Raw genomic sequence first — 16,594 nt, forward strand, 5'->3', positions numbered from 1 at the left:
CTCTGGAATAATCGGTGTCTCTGAAGAGCATCCTAACCACCCTAATGTTTTAAGACAGAAAATAAGGAGGCTAAAAGAATTCTAATTTGGATTCTCCTCAGTTCCAGAATTAATAAACCCTGTGGGACACAGGTAGAACAATCAAAGTATGGACAAGAAGATGGTGTTGTATTGACCAAATAAGCCAAGTATCTGCTTTCTTGCAAAGTAATCTCTAAAACAAAGAAAAACAAAAGGAAAAAAAATCATATGTTTGTATTTATGTATATATATGTATATATACACACACACACACACACACATACCAGTAGTTGCTCTCTTTTGGGTAAGATGGAATAATCCAGCACACTTATAGTTCATGACATACTTAAAATCAAGAAAATTACAGTACAGTAAATTCACAAATACAAGCCGCACTGAGTATAAGCCGCATCTCTGGGTGTTGGCAAACATTTCGGTTTTTGTCCATAAATAAGCTGCACCTGAATATAAGCCACTCGTTCGCAGCAAGGACCCGCGTGCAACAAAGTTGCCAATTAGTAACAGAGCCGCGGCAGGGTGGTGTTTACTGGCTGAGCTAAGGCTGTGCAGGCTCGGCCGGCTCGGGGCTGCCGACGGGGCCAGGTGGCCCAGCCCAGCGCTGCTGCTCGGCGGGCTGCTCGGGGCTGGCCGCCGCTGCCACTGGGCTCGGCCACCCTGGCCCGGCGCTGCCCTGCGGTGGCAGGCAGTGACGGAGCCCCCCTCGCTCCCACGGCAGCGGCGGCGGGCAGGGACAGAGCTTCCCCGCTCCTGCCGCGGCGCCGGCGGGCCGGGGCGGAGCCTGCCTGCTCCTGCCATGGCGGGCGGGGATGGAGTTTCCCTGCTCCTGCTCCTGTCGTGGTGGGCAGGGACGGAGTTTTCCCACTCCTGCCACGGCGGGCCGGGATGGAGCCTGCTTGCTCCTGCCGTGGTGGGCGGAGACGGAGTTTCCCTGCTCCCGGCACGGCGGCCGGGTGCGGAGCCTGCAGAGCCTGCTACCGGCGCGGCGGCGGAGAGCAGGGGCAGACCCCCCGCCTCCTCCCCGAGCCGCGGGGATAGCAGCACAGAGCCCCCTGCCTCTTCCTCGCCTGAAGTAGGGAACTCCCCTGCCTTCCTCCCTCCCCCCACGCTGCCGGCGCTGAGCTGACCCCACCCGCCGTGCAACACATTAACCAATTTGTAACAATCGCGAAATCCTGGGTTTTACTGGCAGGTGCTCGGCTCGGCACCCTGGCTGGCACTTCTGGGGTTGTAAATGTCAGAAAATTATTCACATATTGGCCGCTCCTGAATATTGGCCGCATTTCCGGTTTGAGAGCAAAATTTTAGTCAAAACGGTGCGGCTTGTATTCGTGAAATTACTGTAATTTCACGACTATAAGGCGCACCCCTTTGACTAAAATTTTTCTCTGAACCCAGAAGTGCGCCTTATAGTCCGGTGCACCTTATCTGATGGACTAAGTTGCAAAATTTGCAAACCCGGAAGTGTGAGCTGCAATGGGGGGGTGGGGCTGCGGGAGCGCCAAGTTGCGAGGGGGGGCCGGGAGCGGGCGGCCATGGCCGGATGGAGCTGTGTGGGGAGGGAGGGAGCTGCCCCCTGCCCCGGTTGCGGCACGGGGAGGGCACTCGGGGCTGCATTTAAAGGCTACGCCAGTCTGTGAAAAATGTTTGCAAACTGCCAGTAATTCGTTACTTTTTGCACGCGGCTCAGTTCCTCGCTGCAAAAAAAAAAAGGGTGAGCCTCTGCCAGTAATTTGGTACTTTGTTGCATGCAGCTCAGCTCCTCGCTGCTGAGAGGGACCGCCCAGCCCCCGCTCCCAGCCCCCAGCGGCTGCATGGGTTGAAAGGGACCGCCCAGTCCCTGACCAGCAACAGCTGCACAGGGAGAGAGGGGGTGGGCAACGCTGCGCAGCCTCAAGCCACGGACGGTCCCGAGCCGCCCTGAACCGCAGCAACCCCGAGGTGTCAGCTGTGGCTGCCCTGAGCCATGGCAGCCGCGAGCCCTGCCTCGCCAGCCGGGGGCGAGCGGGAGTTCCAGGCCCCGCCCACGGAGAGGGCGCTTGGAGCTGCATTTAAAGGCTACACCAATCTGTTAAAATGTTTCCAATTTGAGCACATGCCAGTAAACTCCATGGGGGATTCCGGGGGATTCTGTTACTAATTTGCTACTTTGTTGCACACAGCATGGATCTTCGTGGCAAAAAAATAGTGCACCTTATAGTCCAGTGCACCTTATGGTCGTGAAATTGCTGTTCTCTTGCCTTCCTAGCAAGTACATATATATATACAGTAGTTTCACGAATACAAGCCGCACGGATTATAAGCCGCACTTCCGGTGCCTCGACAATGTTGCTGTCTTTGTCAATAGAGAAGCCGCACCCCGAATATTAGCCGCACTTTCGTTCGTCGCGAGAATCCGTGCGCAGCTTTCACAAATTGGCCAATTAGTAACAGGATCGCGGCATAGCGGGCTTTACTGGCTCGGGGCGGGGCCAGGCAGGCTCGGCCCGCTCATGGTTGCCGACGGGGCCGGGTGGTCCAGCTCAGCGTCACGGCTCGGCGGGGCTGGCCGGGTGGTACTGCCGCCGCCGCCGGGCTCGCTGGCCCCCCTCTCCCGTCAGCACCGCCCCGTGCCGCGTTCGCTCGCCCGGCCGGCGGGCTGCCGCCGCCGCCGCCAGGCTCACCGGCCGCCCCGCGCCGCGTTTGCTAGCCCTGCCGGTAGGGCTGCCGCCACCGCCGCCGCCGGGCTCACCGGCCGCCCCCTCCCGTCTGCACCGCCGCTGCGTTTCCTCGCCCTGGCCGGCACTGCAGGCCCCCGCACCGCCGGGCTCCCCCACGCTGCTGGCCCCGATTCTGCTGGGCTTCCCCCGCTGCCAGGTAGCCCCACCCGTCGGCCTTCCTGCTTCTGCCATGCTCCCCTGCACTGCTAGCCCCAGTTCTCCCGGGCTCCCCCGCCCTGCTGGCCCGGGCTCTGCCGCCCCCCCTGCCCCGCCCTGCTGGCCCGGGCTCTGCCGCCCGCCCCCCGCACTGCTGGCCCCGCCTCTGCCAGGCTTTCCCACCTCTGCCGGGGCCGGCCGGGCTCCAGCTTGGCTTGGGGCTGCCGCGGGCTCTCACTTCCTTGTTGGCAACTTTTAGAATTTTGTTAATGTATTAGCCGCCCTGGAATATTGGCCGCACTTCCGGGTTTCCACCAAAATTTTGGTCAAATTGGTGCGGCTTGTATTCGTGAAATTACTGTATATATGTCTGTTATGTAGGAGACAAAAAAGATGCAAAGTTTGCTATGCAACATATATGAAAAGAAAATGTAGCCTGTTAAGGTAGAACAGTACTTTTTGAATCCTTATCCCTAGCTCCTATGGTTCTTTCCACCTTGAGAAATGCAAAGGTCTGATTTTATATGTCTCTTTTGGAGACATTTATATACAAACTTCAGATTCTCTTAAGAGTTATCTTAGTTTCAGCTACCATAGGGTTAAGTTCTTCTCAGTGGCAGTTGCATTGCTGTCTTTTGGATTCAGAATGAGCTATTTGGGGGTTTTGCAAGGTCATGTTTATTCTAAGTCAAGGATTTCTTTTCTTGTCTCTTGCTCTGCAGTACACAAAAAAAACAAAAACAAAACTGGGAGAGAGCATAGTTGGGACAGGTGACATGCACTGACCAAAATGATATTCCAAACCATAGAACTGTCATGCCCAGTATATAAACAGGGGAGAGTTACTCAGAAGGGGAACAAATCTGGGGTTGGGAAGAGGGGTCTGGCATTGGTCAGCAGATAATGAGCAATTGAATTGTGCACCACTTGAGTTTTCCCAAAATGTTATCATTCTTATAATCATTTACCATCATTACTGTATTTTTACTTTATTGTTGATTATTAAACTATACTTGTTTCCATCTGCAAGTATTATTTTGACTCTCCTTCCCATTCCATCAGACTGGGGTATGAAAGACAGAGGTTGAATGAGCAGCTGCGTGGTGCTTAATTTCCAGCTGGGCTTAAACCACTACAGAATGAATACAGGAATATTGTCTTTTTTAGGATGCAGTTCATGTGATGTACCTTAAACATTTTGTTTAGGATGACAAAGGAGGAGACATTAAGATGCATCCATTTCTCTTCAGAGATTCCGAAGTGAATCTATCCCTCAGAGTTATATCCATATTCTCAAGTTACATCCATAACTTGAAAGCACCAGTGTGCTTTCAAGGATTCTGATGAATCTTTCACTCTTGGTTGTGCATAGGTATAAAGGAGACACTGAAATATCCAATAGTTTGAAGACTGTTCTAGTTCTATGCAAAGAAACTGAGAAAAATCAGAAACTCCAAACTGAACCTAGGTCTGAAGCTTCTTCAATGTTATTCAGGTCCTGAGTAAGGATTCTTGCCTTAGATTTAGATTTACAATCTAAAATTGGAAATGCCTATAAGATCTTGTTTGGCCTGACCCTTATGCTCATTAGTGGAAAACAAGACATGAGAGAGGAAGACAGAATACAGAGTTCTGAGAAGGATGCTTGCAAGCAGTGTGTGAAAGGGGAGCAAGAAATTATCTATGGAGATTTATGTGAGAAATGGGGTGCATCATGTGTGGCTAAGGGATTGTAGTACACAGAAGTCCTCAAATTTATCCACAAGAAATTATTTTAAGAGAATAAAATCAGTTTTCAGGGCATTGAGTAAAAAACTAAAATCAAATGGTTGAATTTACCCTAGGAAATTGTTCTATGTGTCCTCCCTGTAACTCCTTCTTTACACTTTCTAGAGAATTAATTTCATGTCTAAAGAAGCTGTACTTGCTAAAAGGGGTAAGTGGAACTTTTGCAGAATTACAGCTCTGGTTCACATTAGTAGGAGTATTCAGGGGCAGTAACTTCAACTGAGAAAATTTAGTTTATAATTATGTTTATGACTAAAGATATTATTCCTGTTGTTCAACTAAAATTTCCTGTTGCTTCAAATATGATAAGCATTTTAAACTTTATAAAATCAATAAAAATGCATTACATTTACCTGATTTCTTCTTGTTTCCTTTGTTATTTCCACTTTCTTGAAGTATCTGTGTATTTTATGTCTACCTATTTTATCCTATGCTATTCCAATCACTATTTTCCACCAACGAACTGTAGCCCAGTCATCAAGAGAATCAAAGGTGATGTGTGAGGATATTAATTAAATGCAATCAGCATGCACACATTAAAAGGAGAGCTTAGGGTATACCCTAATATTAATAGGCATCCCTATTAATATTGAGCGAAATACACAAGACTTCAAAACAAAAACAAAAAAGTAACGTTCAGTAACACTAAGGTTCTCAGGAAACTCCACACCCTACAAAGATGTTTTTGTCTGTGCTGAGAAAAGTGGTTTAATATTCTCACATCATTCAAAATCTGATGCTGCTGCTTCTATTTTCTACTCAGTGAGTTCCAATCTGAGTGGGGGAGTGTTTCTAATGAAGGCTGACAGAATGAAACCTCCAATTATGCTGCAGTATGATACACTATCTTCTCTCTGCAGTGAGAGTAGAATATTGAATGGGTGAAACTCAACCAGTTTTGAACTCATCCTTTGAATTCATACCCAATAACCCCAGACGGACATCTTCAGCTGAACAGTGGGGAGGCAATGTCAGTGGTGCCATTATGTTGTGGAATCCCCAAATGCACACAAAATGGGATCAGATTTGTGTCAGCGTTATTGATTCATGTGAATACAAAGTAGAGAAGTTCCTGGCTCTGAAATGAATTCTCTATTCCTTCCAGGATCCAGACCTTGCACTCATGAGAAAGAATGATATCAGAGGTAAACATTCTTACAAATTCATTTCATTCCTGGAATCATGGAATGTCATGTGTTAAAAATCATCTCATTCCACACTTCCTGCCATGGGCAGGGACACTTTCCATGAGACCAGGCTGCACAAAGCCCCATCCAGCCTGGTCTTGAGCACTTTCAGGGATGGGGCATCCTCACCCTCATCCTGGGCAGCCTGTGCCTGTGTCTCACCACCTGCACAGTCAAGAATTTCTTTCATATACCTAAACTTTCTCTGTGTCAGTTTAAAACCATTCCCTTTTGTCTTGTCACTGCATACCCCTCTAAAAACTCCCTCTGCCTCTCCTTACTTGTCACTTTACTTGAGGTATTGAAAGTTGCTAGGAGGCCTCCCTGAAGACCTCTCCAGGCTGAACAACTTCAGTTCTTTGAACCTGTCTTCACAGGAGAGGTGTTCGAACCCTCTGATAATTTCACGGCTCTCCTCTGGACACACTCCAACACATCCATGTTTACATTGGAGATCCCAGAGCTGGATGCAAAGATATTAAACAGCCCTGGTCCCAACACTTATCGTTGAGGAATGTCACTTTTCATTGGTCTCCACTTGGATATCGAGCTGTTGGCTGCAGCTCTTTGTAGCTATCTGACAAAATCCTTATCTCCAAAGTGGTGTACCTGCCAAATTCATCCAGTTTAGAGACAAAGATGTCCTGCAAGACAGTGACAAATGCTTTGCACAAGTCCAGGGAGATGACAGAAGTTGTTATTTCTTCATCCACCAACAGCATAAGCCTCTTGCTAGGAAGCCTTCTGTCCTAGTTTGGAGGACAGGTTCTGCTAAGAAAGGCAGGAGCCTCTTTTTGGAATGGGGAATGTAAACCCCCTCCCTCCAAATTATTATAATTTTGAAATCAAGAGGCTCTCAGGCAAAGATATGGGAATTAGGAATAACAGTTCTTTACTAGGGAAATTAAAATAGAAATACAGTACTACAGAGAAACAAACTCCAAACCCTGACAAAGTCAGAGTACAACCTGACACCCTGTCAGGCAGGGTGTTGGTAGCAGTCCCATTAAAAGATGGCTGCATCCTCCTGCAGTGACAGATGTGATTCAGTAGGAGCAGTGCTCCTGCAGAAGGTGCAGTTTCCCTCTAAAGGTCCAGTGGTAATGTGGAGGAATCCGGAAAGGGGCTACCTTAGTGTTCCGAAACCTTTGTTTTTATCTTGGTAAGAAATGTTTGGCTCTTCCCCCTGGTTGGAGCAACTTCCAATGGGATGCAGTAATTTTATCAGTCACACAGTGGGACTCAATAGCCATTAGCAGAAAATGACTCCCTGGAGGAAGGATGGGTTGTGAAAAGATAAAGAACAATGCCCCACCTGGTTTCAATGGATGGCTCATTAGCAGAATATCTCCCACGGAGATAAGGATCACTGCCCCCACCTTCAACAGATGGTGATAGAATAGATACCTTTTTATCACATCCTGTATTGTAACCCAAAACACCTTCATATTTATCAGGCATTTGCCCTTAGTGAAACTATGTTGGCTATCATCAATCGCTTCCTTATTTTCCATGTACCTTAACACAGTTTCCAGGAGGATCTGTTCTGTGATTTTACCAAGCACAGAGGTGAGACTGACTGGCTGGTTGTCCCTATGGTCTTTATTTTTTCCTTTTTTAAAAATGGGTGCTGTTTTCCTTTTCCTGTTAGTGGGAACATCACTGAATTGCCAAGTGTTCTCAGATGTGAATGTGTGCTTGCTTCTGTCTGTCTATGGAAGGCCTCACCTGTTCAGTCTTTCTGGCAGGAAACAGACATCTACTACAAAGTTCTGTGTCCCTACTCTTCCTCTCAGCCTTTCCCATAAGCTCTTCCCCTCCCAATTGGAATTTCATGCGCCCCAGCTCATCATTGACCACTGTGGAGCGCTGTCCTTCGAATGGAGAGCCATTCTGAGGACTAACTTGCATGAAGATAAATAGAGTGAAAAAGTGTTGAATTTCATCTGAAAACAAACTCTGTCCTCCAGAAGAAAGTGGCAAAATGTCACCGCAATGCCCCATACTAATCACCTTACTGGTGTATTTCAGATGAAACACTTGTATTTCCAGCTATTCTTGGCCAGCTGATCCTTCCTGCTGACACTGTGATATGCATCCCATTCCCCCTTTGAACAAAGGAGGTTGGCAAAAGACTGGGAAATGCATAGCACAGAACAACCTTGCTCCAGCAGTAACACAGACTTGGATCAGCACATGCCTGTTTGGCAGTTCACCTGCCACAGAAGGTGACTTGGAGCCAGCTCTGTCTCCTTGCTTGAAGCTATTTCTGTGCAAAATGTCAGCTCAGGAGTGGAACTAGGAACACTGGCAGGGGGCACAGACACAAAACTATTTCAGTCCCTCACCTTCCTGCAGGACACCAAAAAGAGGGGGGGAAAGGACTACGATAAGCAGTAATCAGAGGTGTTAAGTTTGGTATATGTCTTTAAGTGATGAATCCTCAATATTGTCTTCCTAGGTAAACAATTAATGTAGTTACCATAGTAACACTGAGTTGACAAAAAATGTCTTTGTATTTTGAAAATGACTACTTTTTTGAGACCCAGTAATGTGGCTGCTGTTCACAAATTTACAGTTTCTGTCAAATTAATTAATTCTGTATGGTCCATTGAAGAAACAGGTGCACCTCAATTTTTCATTGGCACTGAGTATGCTCTTGAACTTGTATAATTTTTTTTGTTGTTGTTGCTTTCATTTTTTGTCGTTGTTTTTTTTTTTCCATTCCAGAAAAGGAAGAGGCTGATGAAGAAAATTAGTAGATAAATTACTTTGAACTATAATTAAATACCAAAAGTATTTCCTTTCTCTTACCTATTGCTCTATTTTTCCCTTAGATAAATCTATCTATGCAACTGCTCAAAAATTTTTCTCTGTCAAACTTTATTCCTTTGACTATCAGTGCATGCTGAAAGAAAATACAACCAAGAGAAATGCAGCTTTGTTTTTGGATGCTATATGACTCCAGGTCTACAAGGGTGCTTTATTAAGACAAAAACACAGTTGACTGGTCATATTCTATCTATGCTTAGGGCTTCTCCTAATATGTCCTCTGGATTCTTCTTTCAAGATCAAGAGTTGTGCCATGGTGGCCTGCTGGATGAATAATCTGATTGCTGATGGATCCAAACCACTTACAGTAATGTGTGAGTATGAACAGCTTGGATATTGAGAGTGGATACATAACGAAACTTTCCTTATCAAACGTATGCTACTGTAATGTGAATTCTACCTCTGGTCATCTGTACTTCCTTCGTGATCAGTGGACAGGAAATGGTGCCCAGCTGGTACAATTCATGTCATCCCTAAGAAATGGGTGTACCTTAGGATTGGCTAATTTATGAAAACTAGAGTAATTGAGAAGCAGATACCTGTCTTATGAGCTCTGACAGTTAGGCCAGATGAACATGACATGGTTTTCATTAAAAAAAGGAAAAACAGTGTTTAAAAAATTGATTAAGAAATTGCCAAGACTCAGGTGTAAACTTCTTTTTGGAGAGTGAGTGAAATGGTCTGTTTTTTCCCCAGCATGCACCACTAGCTGAATATGAAGTTTAAATGATCATTTCTCATTTTCCTGTGCTTAAACATCAGTCTGTACATTAAAGCAGCTCAGACACACGGTGTGCTAAAGAACATTCTGAGCTTATTCATTTGTCAAACCTACCTTATTGTGCATATTTCTAATGCAGCTACTCCCACAGCATTGAGCTGACAGAAATGCTTATCACGGTGTGGCCCCACTGAGATTCCCAATATGAATTCTGACCTTAAGAAGCCATGTGGAAAATCCTACTCTGGCCCCAAGAAGTTCTGAGACATCATTTCAGGCTTAAATAGAATGGGAAATAAAAGAAATAAATGGAAAAAAATATTAGAATTGTATCTCTGAAGGTCTCAGATATGAGCACTTGGATGATCTCTGAATGCAGAAGAAATAAAAAAGAATAAGTCAGGTAACAATGAAACACTCCTTGTGTTTTGGCAGGAAAAAATCAGTCTTTTCTTCATTTTTTTTTTTTCTCCTCACAGATACAGCTATGCTGCACTTTATTAAAAAACTGCAGTAACTGTTCCATGTTTCTAGTACAGCTCTAGGGTAGGCCAAATATTTGCCTTACCTGTATCTCCCATTTTTCTTTGAAGGTGGTCTTGTCTTGCTAAAACAAAACAAAACAAAACAAAACAAAACAAAACAAAAAAATTAAAAATTTGGAAGGGAAGTATACAAAAATCTGACATTCACTGTTTACTTGATATGAAACTGGGTTAAAATCAATATGGGTTTCATAAAGCCATATACAATCCAAAGCCTGCACAAAGATAGAAAAATACTTATTTTTATAGAGGTGAATGGGCTTTTGATTGGTTCCAAACAAGTACCCACTCAATAAACAGCATGAATGAAAACAACTTGAAATAATAGGTCAGATCTAAGAAAGGGTAGCATTTGAATCTCTCAGGTATCTGGAGGACATGACCTAGAAGAAGACTGGTGGTTGTATGTAAAGCCAAAACTGCAGTGATATCTACACATGTGTTATTGCAAGGAAGGCAAAGAGACATTGTTTTAAGCACAGATAAAATGTTGTGCTGTACAGAAAAAAGAACCAACCCACAACTTTCATGCACACAAATTGCACAAGTAAAATGTCCCAAAATATTGCTTTGTGCACAGGCCTATTAACTCCAGTGAGAGAAGAGAAACAAAGCTCTCATAACATGGTCAAGTTTGTTAGGACCAGGTTCGAATAGACAATTCCCTTCTGAGTTGATGCTAATATTTTCCCAGTAAAAAGCTTCTTTTTGTTAAGTCTTTTATAAATACTGATAATACTTCTGGGTTTTTGACACTTGCTTACAAAAAAAATTAACATGATTTTGCTTACATGGAATTTAACTTCTTTGAAACCAAGGATGCAAAAGCTTTGCTGACACAATAAGGGAACCAACTTCACAAGACATATCACCCTAAATTAGTTTTTTTTTCAGTTTTGCACACAAAGCATTTGCAACCTCTTTTATATTGACACTACAGACATGCTTTCAGCAGCAAGAGGACACTTGTTAATTCTCCAGAAATACCCTAATTAATTTCAGTAAAAAAAAAAGAGAAGTAATATTAAGAAATGGAGCTAAGTGTGGAGGAAGACTGTAGAACAACCACTGAGAGTACAATAAATTTGGTAATGATTTACTACATTTAAGAAGATGCTGAGAGTGTACATTGCCTTATTTTCTTTTTGGCCATATTCAAGAAATTCTTTCCAAAGATAGCAAGTTTGTTGCTTGTGTTGACTGAAAATAAATTACTCCTGTAGCCAGAAGTGAGCCATTCAAAAGTGGCTTCTGGAACAAACAAAGATTTCTAAAATACCATTAGAAAGGTGACAAGAATCACTTTCCCATATTCAAGGTTTGTTGTTACAGTTCAGCACCTAGGTCAGCTACCAGATCATTGATGCGATAGTGGTGTTCATCACAACTCCCTTTGGGTTTTTGTGGTATAGAGTCATTACTTTTTTCTCATACCAAGATGTAATATCAAAATGAAATTTAACAAATCATATTGTCTTCACAAAATTATGCCTTCTGAAACACAGAACTTTGCTCTGTTGCAGTCCTGCAAACTACAATCCTCCTGGGTTTTAATATCACAACTGTCCGTGTAAATTAGGTTTTATGGGTTTACTATGATTTGAAAGCTGTGCAGATTATCATCTTGCTGTGTGACCTTTTCCTGAACCTAATAAAATAATCAGGATTTTGATTCAAGTAGAAAAACAAGATGAGAAGTATTTAGCTACAAATATTTTAGAGCTTGCCTTCTCATCAATTCCAGGTCATCCTCTGGTTTTTGTAAGGGAGAAGTTGAGAAGTCAGTCTCCCAATTTTTAAGGGTTTTTTTGTGTGTTTTTGGGCTTGATTTGGTTGTTTTGGGGGGCTGTTCACATGCATGTTTTTTGGGGGGCTTGAGGGTGGGTGATCATTTTGTGTTAAAATAAATTTACAGAGAAAGAGACTCCTCCCCATATGCTCACACCCCCAGATGGGGCAGGTGCAAGTTGGACACCAAGAGGAAGAAGCACATCTTCACTTTGTGGAACTGGGAATTCCACCTCACTACACCAATCAATGACAGAGCACAGAGATTGCTCTAACTTTCAATCTAAAACCCAGGTAGACAAAGGAGTGTGAAACTTTGCAATTAGACTCTTGCTTATAATCGGGATGAAAATAGCTATAAGTTAATCAGCAATTTTCAGCTTTCCAAAGCAGAGCTATAAAAATATTTCTGTAGTGAAATCCCATAAGTTTGTCCACAAGGACAAGTATTACTCACAAGATTAAAAAAAAAAAAAATTTACTTAAGTATTTGCCTTAAGTGAAGTAGAATACATAGAAAGAGTCATCATTGCTTGGCCTTCCAGTGGACATTATGCCAATGAAGTCAAGAATTTCTGACAACAAAGAGGTTTTAGTAGACCTTTCAATAAAATACTACATTTTATAATAAAAATTCTCTTTAGCTATTTTAAATGAAAACAAAATTTAAGTTGATAAGTGAACTGCATTATTACAAGAACTCAGAAATTCTTTGCATATTTTCAAAACTTGCAGACATTTCAAATATTGAAAAAAAATAAGATGAGCTAAAAACATCTAGCAGGATACAAAAAATCTTTTTATACTTTTTATGTTACCCTTTACTGCCTCCTGCAAAGGACAGTAGCATAATGCAAATATTTTTATGTCTTTTTGGCATTCAGATGCTCTATAGATAGAAGACACACTTGGATGATATTCTGCTTTGACAAGCTTTCAAAATCTGCATGAGAAAACAAGGTTGAAACTAGAACTTCTGCAGCTTTATACAGACACAGATTAAGAAAGACTATCAAGAAAGAACATCTAAAAGGTCTTCTGCTATTTAGAAACCTTGGAACTGACATTTCTTGCTCCCTCTTCCCTTCACTTACCACAAAAAAAGCAAACAAATAGAATAAAATTACTTTTGCCAAGAATGAGTAATGAATTGCAAACCTCAATACATTTTTCCCCCTTCTGTACATAATCAAGAAGCCATTTGTTCTGCAGTAAAAGCTGCTTGATACATTGCCTCAAAAGCACTATAAGGAAGGCTGATAACACACTTCACCATTTTAGAGGCAGCAGGGACTGCACATGCCCAGTGCCACTATCACCTAGGAAACAAATGATTGCATCTTATTTTTGGCAGAAGGCTGTAGGTGTAGAAAAGATCTGAAATTCGCTCCCACACAGAGTTGAGCTCATTCCTCATGATGCCAACGGGAGCGCTGAGCGGAGCCGCTGGAAGCACCTCCCAGTGGTAGCCAAGGAACCACCCACGGGCACTAGACATGGCACCAGGGCTCCTCGCCACGTGAATTCCCCAGGAACAGGCTGTTCTGGCCGGCAGAAGGCACAAGCCAGGCCAGGCAGACATAAAAGCCTCTCTGGAGCTGAAGATCTCCAAATGAAATCTGTGAGGCACCCAGAAGCAGCACGCATCAAGATGTAGAAGCATTCAAATGGGGTTTAATGAAACAATCAATTTAAGTGCTCTTCAGAACTTGATGTAAATTGCCTCTGCATCAGAGCATTACAGCGGGAGGCTTAATATATTGATAGATTTTAGGGCCAGAAGGAACCATTATGATCATCTAACCTGACTGCTTGCATAGCACAGGTCAGACACTCTCACCCGAAATTCTGTAAGTAAAGCCCATAACTTTGGATTAAGTGAAAGCATCTCTTCCTGAAAGCCTTCCAAACCTGATTTAAAGAATTTTAATAACAGAGAATCCATTGCAGCCCCAGATAAATTGTTTAATGGGATATTATCATAACTCTTAAGGTTTTGCCTCCTTTTTTTAATCTTCTGTTTCCAAATTATTACCCACCATTGTTTTTCGAGGAAGCAGCTTGCAATATAATTGTGACCTACTTGGAAAGAGCTTGATTGTGAAATCTTGATCAACCTTGATGATCACAAAATATGTACATGCATATGCCTTTCCATCTTTTCTTCCTTCTCTCTGAAGAGTCACCTTTGTAATGCTCCTAGGACAGATAAGCACATCCTCCCCTTTGTTGGGTGGATCAGCATCATTCTTTCCAGCTTTTACATGTAAATATTTGCCATGGAAAACATAACTGTCAGGAAATAAAGTTTTGGTTTAATTCTGGTGTCATTTTACAGGATTTTCCTAAAAACGGAGCATCTGTAAAACACTATGGGCATAAATTCATATGGAAATTCATAATTTACAGAGCCTTTCCACATGGACATATTTACTGAATACTTTACTGCACCCAGCTTTAAGAACAATGAGCTCCTGTAAGGTTATTAATGCACTACATGTTCCCTTTATCCCTTATTCCACAGCTACCTCCCTCTCTAGACACGTCCAGAGTGCAAAATGATGCTTCATTCTAACCTTAACACACATATGCACAACCTCACTGACAGCAGGAAAGAACACTTGTGATTTATACCCAGAAGGGAAATGAGAATGACCTCTTCCAGAGGGATGCACAATAAAGGGAATGATATAAAAATGGTGATTTCATTAAATCTGACAGGGTAATACCGATATGTGCCATTTAACAACCTAGTCTGCTACCATAATGACTTGCAGCTTTCATGCTATCTGTACTGTGATGGCTTATCTGCTAGCACTAAGATTAGGTTTTTCTTTTGTCTGTACAGTGCCTGGCACAACAAGGCCCATGGTTAGGGACTCATGCATGTTATTATAGCAGAAATAAGAAATGCTAACCATAGTTCACTTCAGTGGGACTTAGTGTGCCCATATGGTCTGCCCATATGGAGCTGATTTCAAAATGGGTTTCTTTATGTGCAGAACCTTACTGGTTCACAGATAAAAAGATGAAACTTTCAATAAGGAAAATATGTATAGAATAAAAAGTAAACTTGATGGACAGAGACCATAATACTATTTTTCTTTCAAATGTCACAAATGAAAAACAAAAATAAAAATAGCAACACAGAAATTACAATCATGACTGCCTAGATTTGAGATGCTCATTAATTATGGATATCACTTTGCATCACACAATGTTAACACTTTAGCCAGGATGTATACTGACAGAATTAATATGTAAAAGCAGTGATTGTATGTGGGGGAAGCTGCTTCTTTCTTGAGCAAAATAATGGATACCTCTATTCCAACCTGATAATGCTTCGCAGCTTATATACTACTACTTGGTAGGCTGAGATTAATATGATCACATAGAAATTCCATGCCCCGAGATATCTGGTAAATTATTTCATCTTTGCAAAGGGGAAGGCACCCAAATCGATGGTAGTTGCAACATTTGTATTACTGATTTAGTCAAATGCCTTCAAAGCTTGTGATGATAACAAGTTGAAATCAGCAAAGTGAATGTTGTGAGTTGCAGCCGAGACAAGGATCAAGTGATAAGAAAGGAGAATTTCTAGCATCTAATCCACTGCTTTGGAAGGTTCTGTCCATGGAAAACAGCTTGACCTCCCTCCAACATATCTATTATTGCAAACAACTTCTCTGAGAGGCTACATAACATGATTGTCAGCAATCCTGTCACTTTAGTGTTAAGTCTGTGATGAAACACACCACAAAGTGAAGATAAAAGATGGCATTTTTTCTTGAACAACAATGACTTCTATGATTTAAGGCTGCAGAACAAATAACTCCGCAGATAAATTTGAATGGGTGTATGGATCATAGACTGACTGTCTCTACAGCCTTTATTAACATTACTGTGTATTTTTGTACACACCTAAGAGAATAGCAGACCCCATGCTAGGACTGTATTTACTCCTGTAATTACTCAGTTTTGTTCATTTTCATTTTGACATCCTGAAGCCATTGTTTACAGCAAACTGTTCTATCCCTTCTGCTTTTTCTTAATTGCAATTATGTTGTGAGGGTGTTAGACTGAAAACAAGCCACACACATTTTTTTTACTCACTCACATTTTCTTCTTACTCCCTTGCCTACAAGTTGCCTAGTGAAATTATTCTGGAGCTTCTGTCCTCTACATGCAGTTTTCATAAAATACCACTTTTTGGGTACAATAGCTCCAGAACTGGTCATCTTCTTCCCACTCCCAGGCTGTTTGGCTCATACCTGCAGTCCAGAAGCTTATGTGGGATACTGGGAAGAGTATGTGAAAAACACCACTTATATTTCATGTATATACATTGTCATAAATTCAGGACTGACACAATATTTTTATTGAGTTTTCTCGTTATATTATTTAATTTCTTACATACTCGCTGCCTTTGTAAAGCAGATGGATTGTAAAATGACTCCTGTACAGTAGTCAGACTCATAACATGCATAAAGTGAAATGATTTGTTACACAGACCGCAATACTTTAAGACTGGAAGTGTCACTTTGTAATTAAAGTGTTGGAACAGCTGGGATGATTTATAAAGGTGATATAATGAAATTATTATTCTGAGGTTTGTCTGTTTTTTGTAACTTTTGTCTACTCCTGGCATGTGCATTAGTCGTGTGGTATTTATAGCATGGGCTTTCCAAGCATAGTTTCAGGGATTAATGTACAAAAAATTAATGTATAAATCTTTGAAAATCAGATTAGCAGGATAAAATAATGAGACCATTGTCAAAATAAGAATAACAGCCAGGCTTCCCAATGTATTAATTCCCTTTTGTAGGGCTCTGAAGATAC

This window comes from Catharus ustulatus, chromosome 2 (genome assembly GCF_009819885.2).
Source record: "Catharus ustulatus isolate bCatUst1 chromosome 2, bCatUst1.pri.v2, whole genome shotgun sequence".
NCBI lineage: Eukaryota > Metazoa > Chordata > Aves > Passeriformes > Turdidae > Catharus > Catharus ustulatus.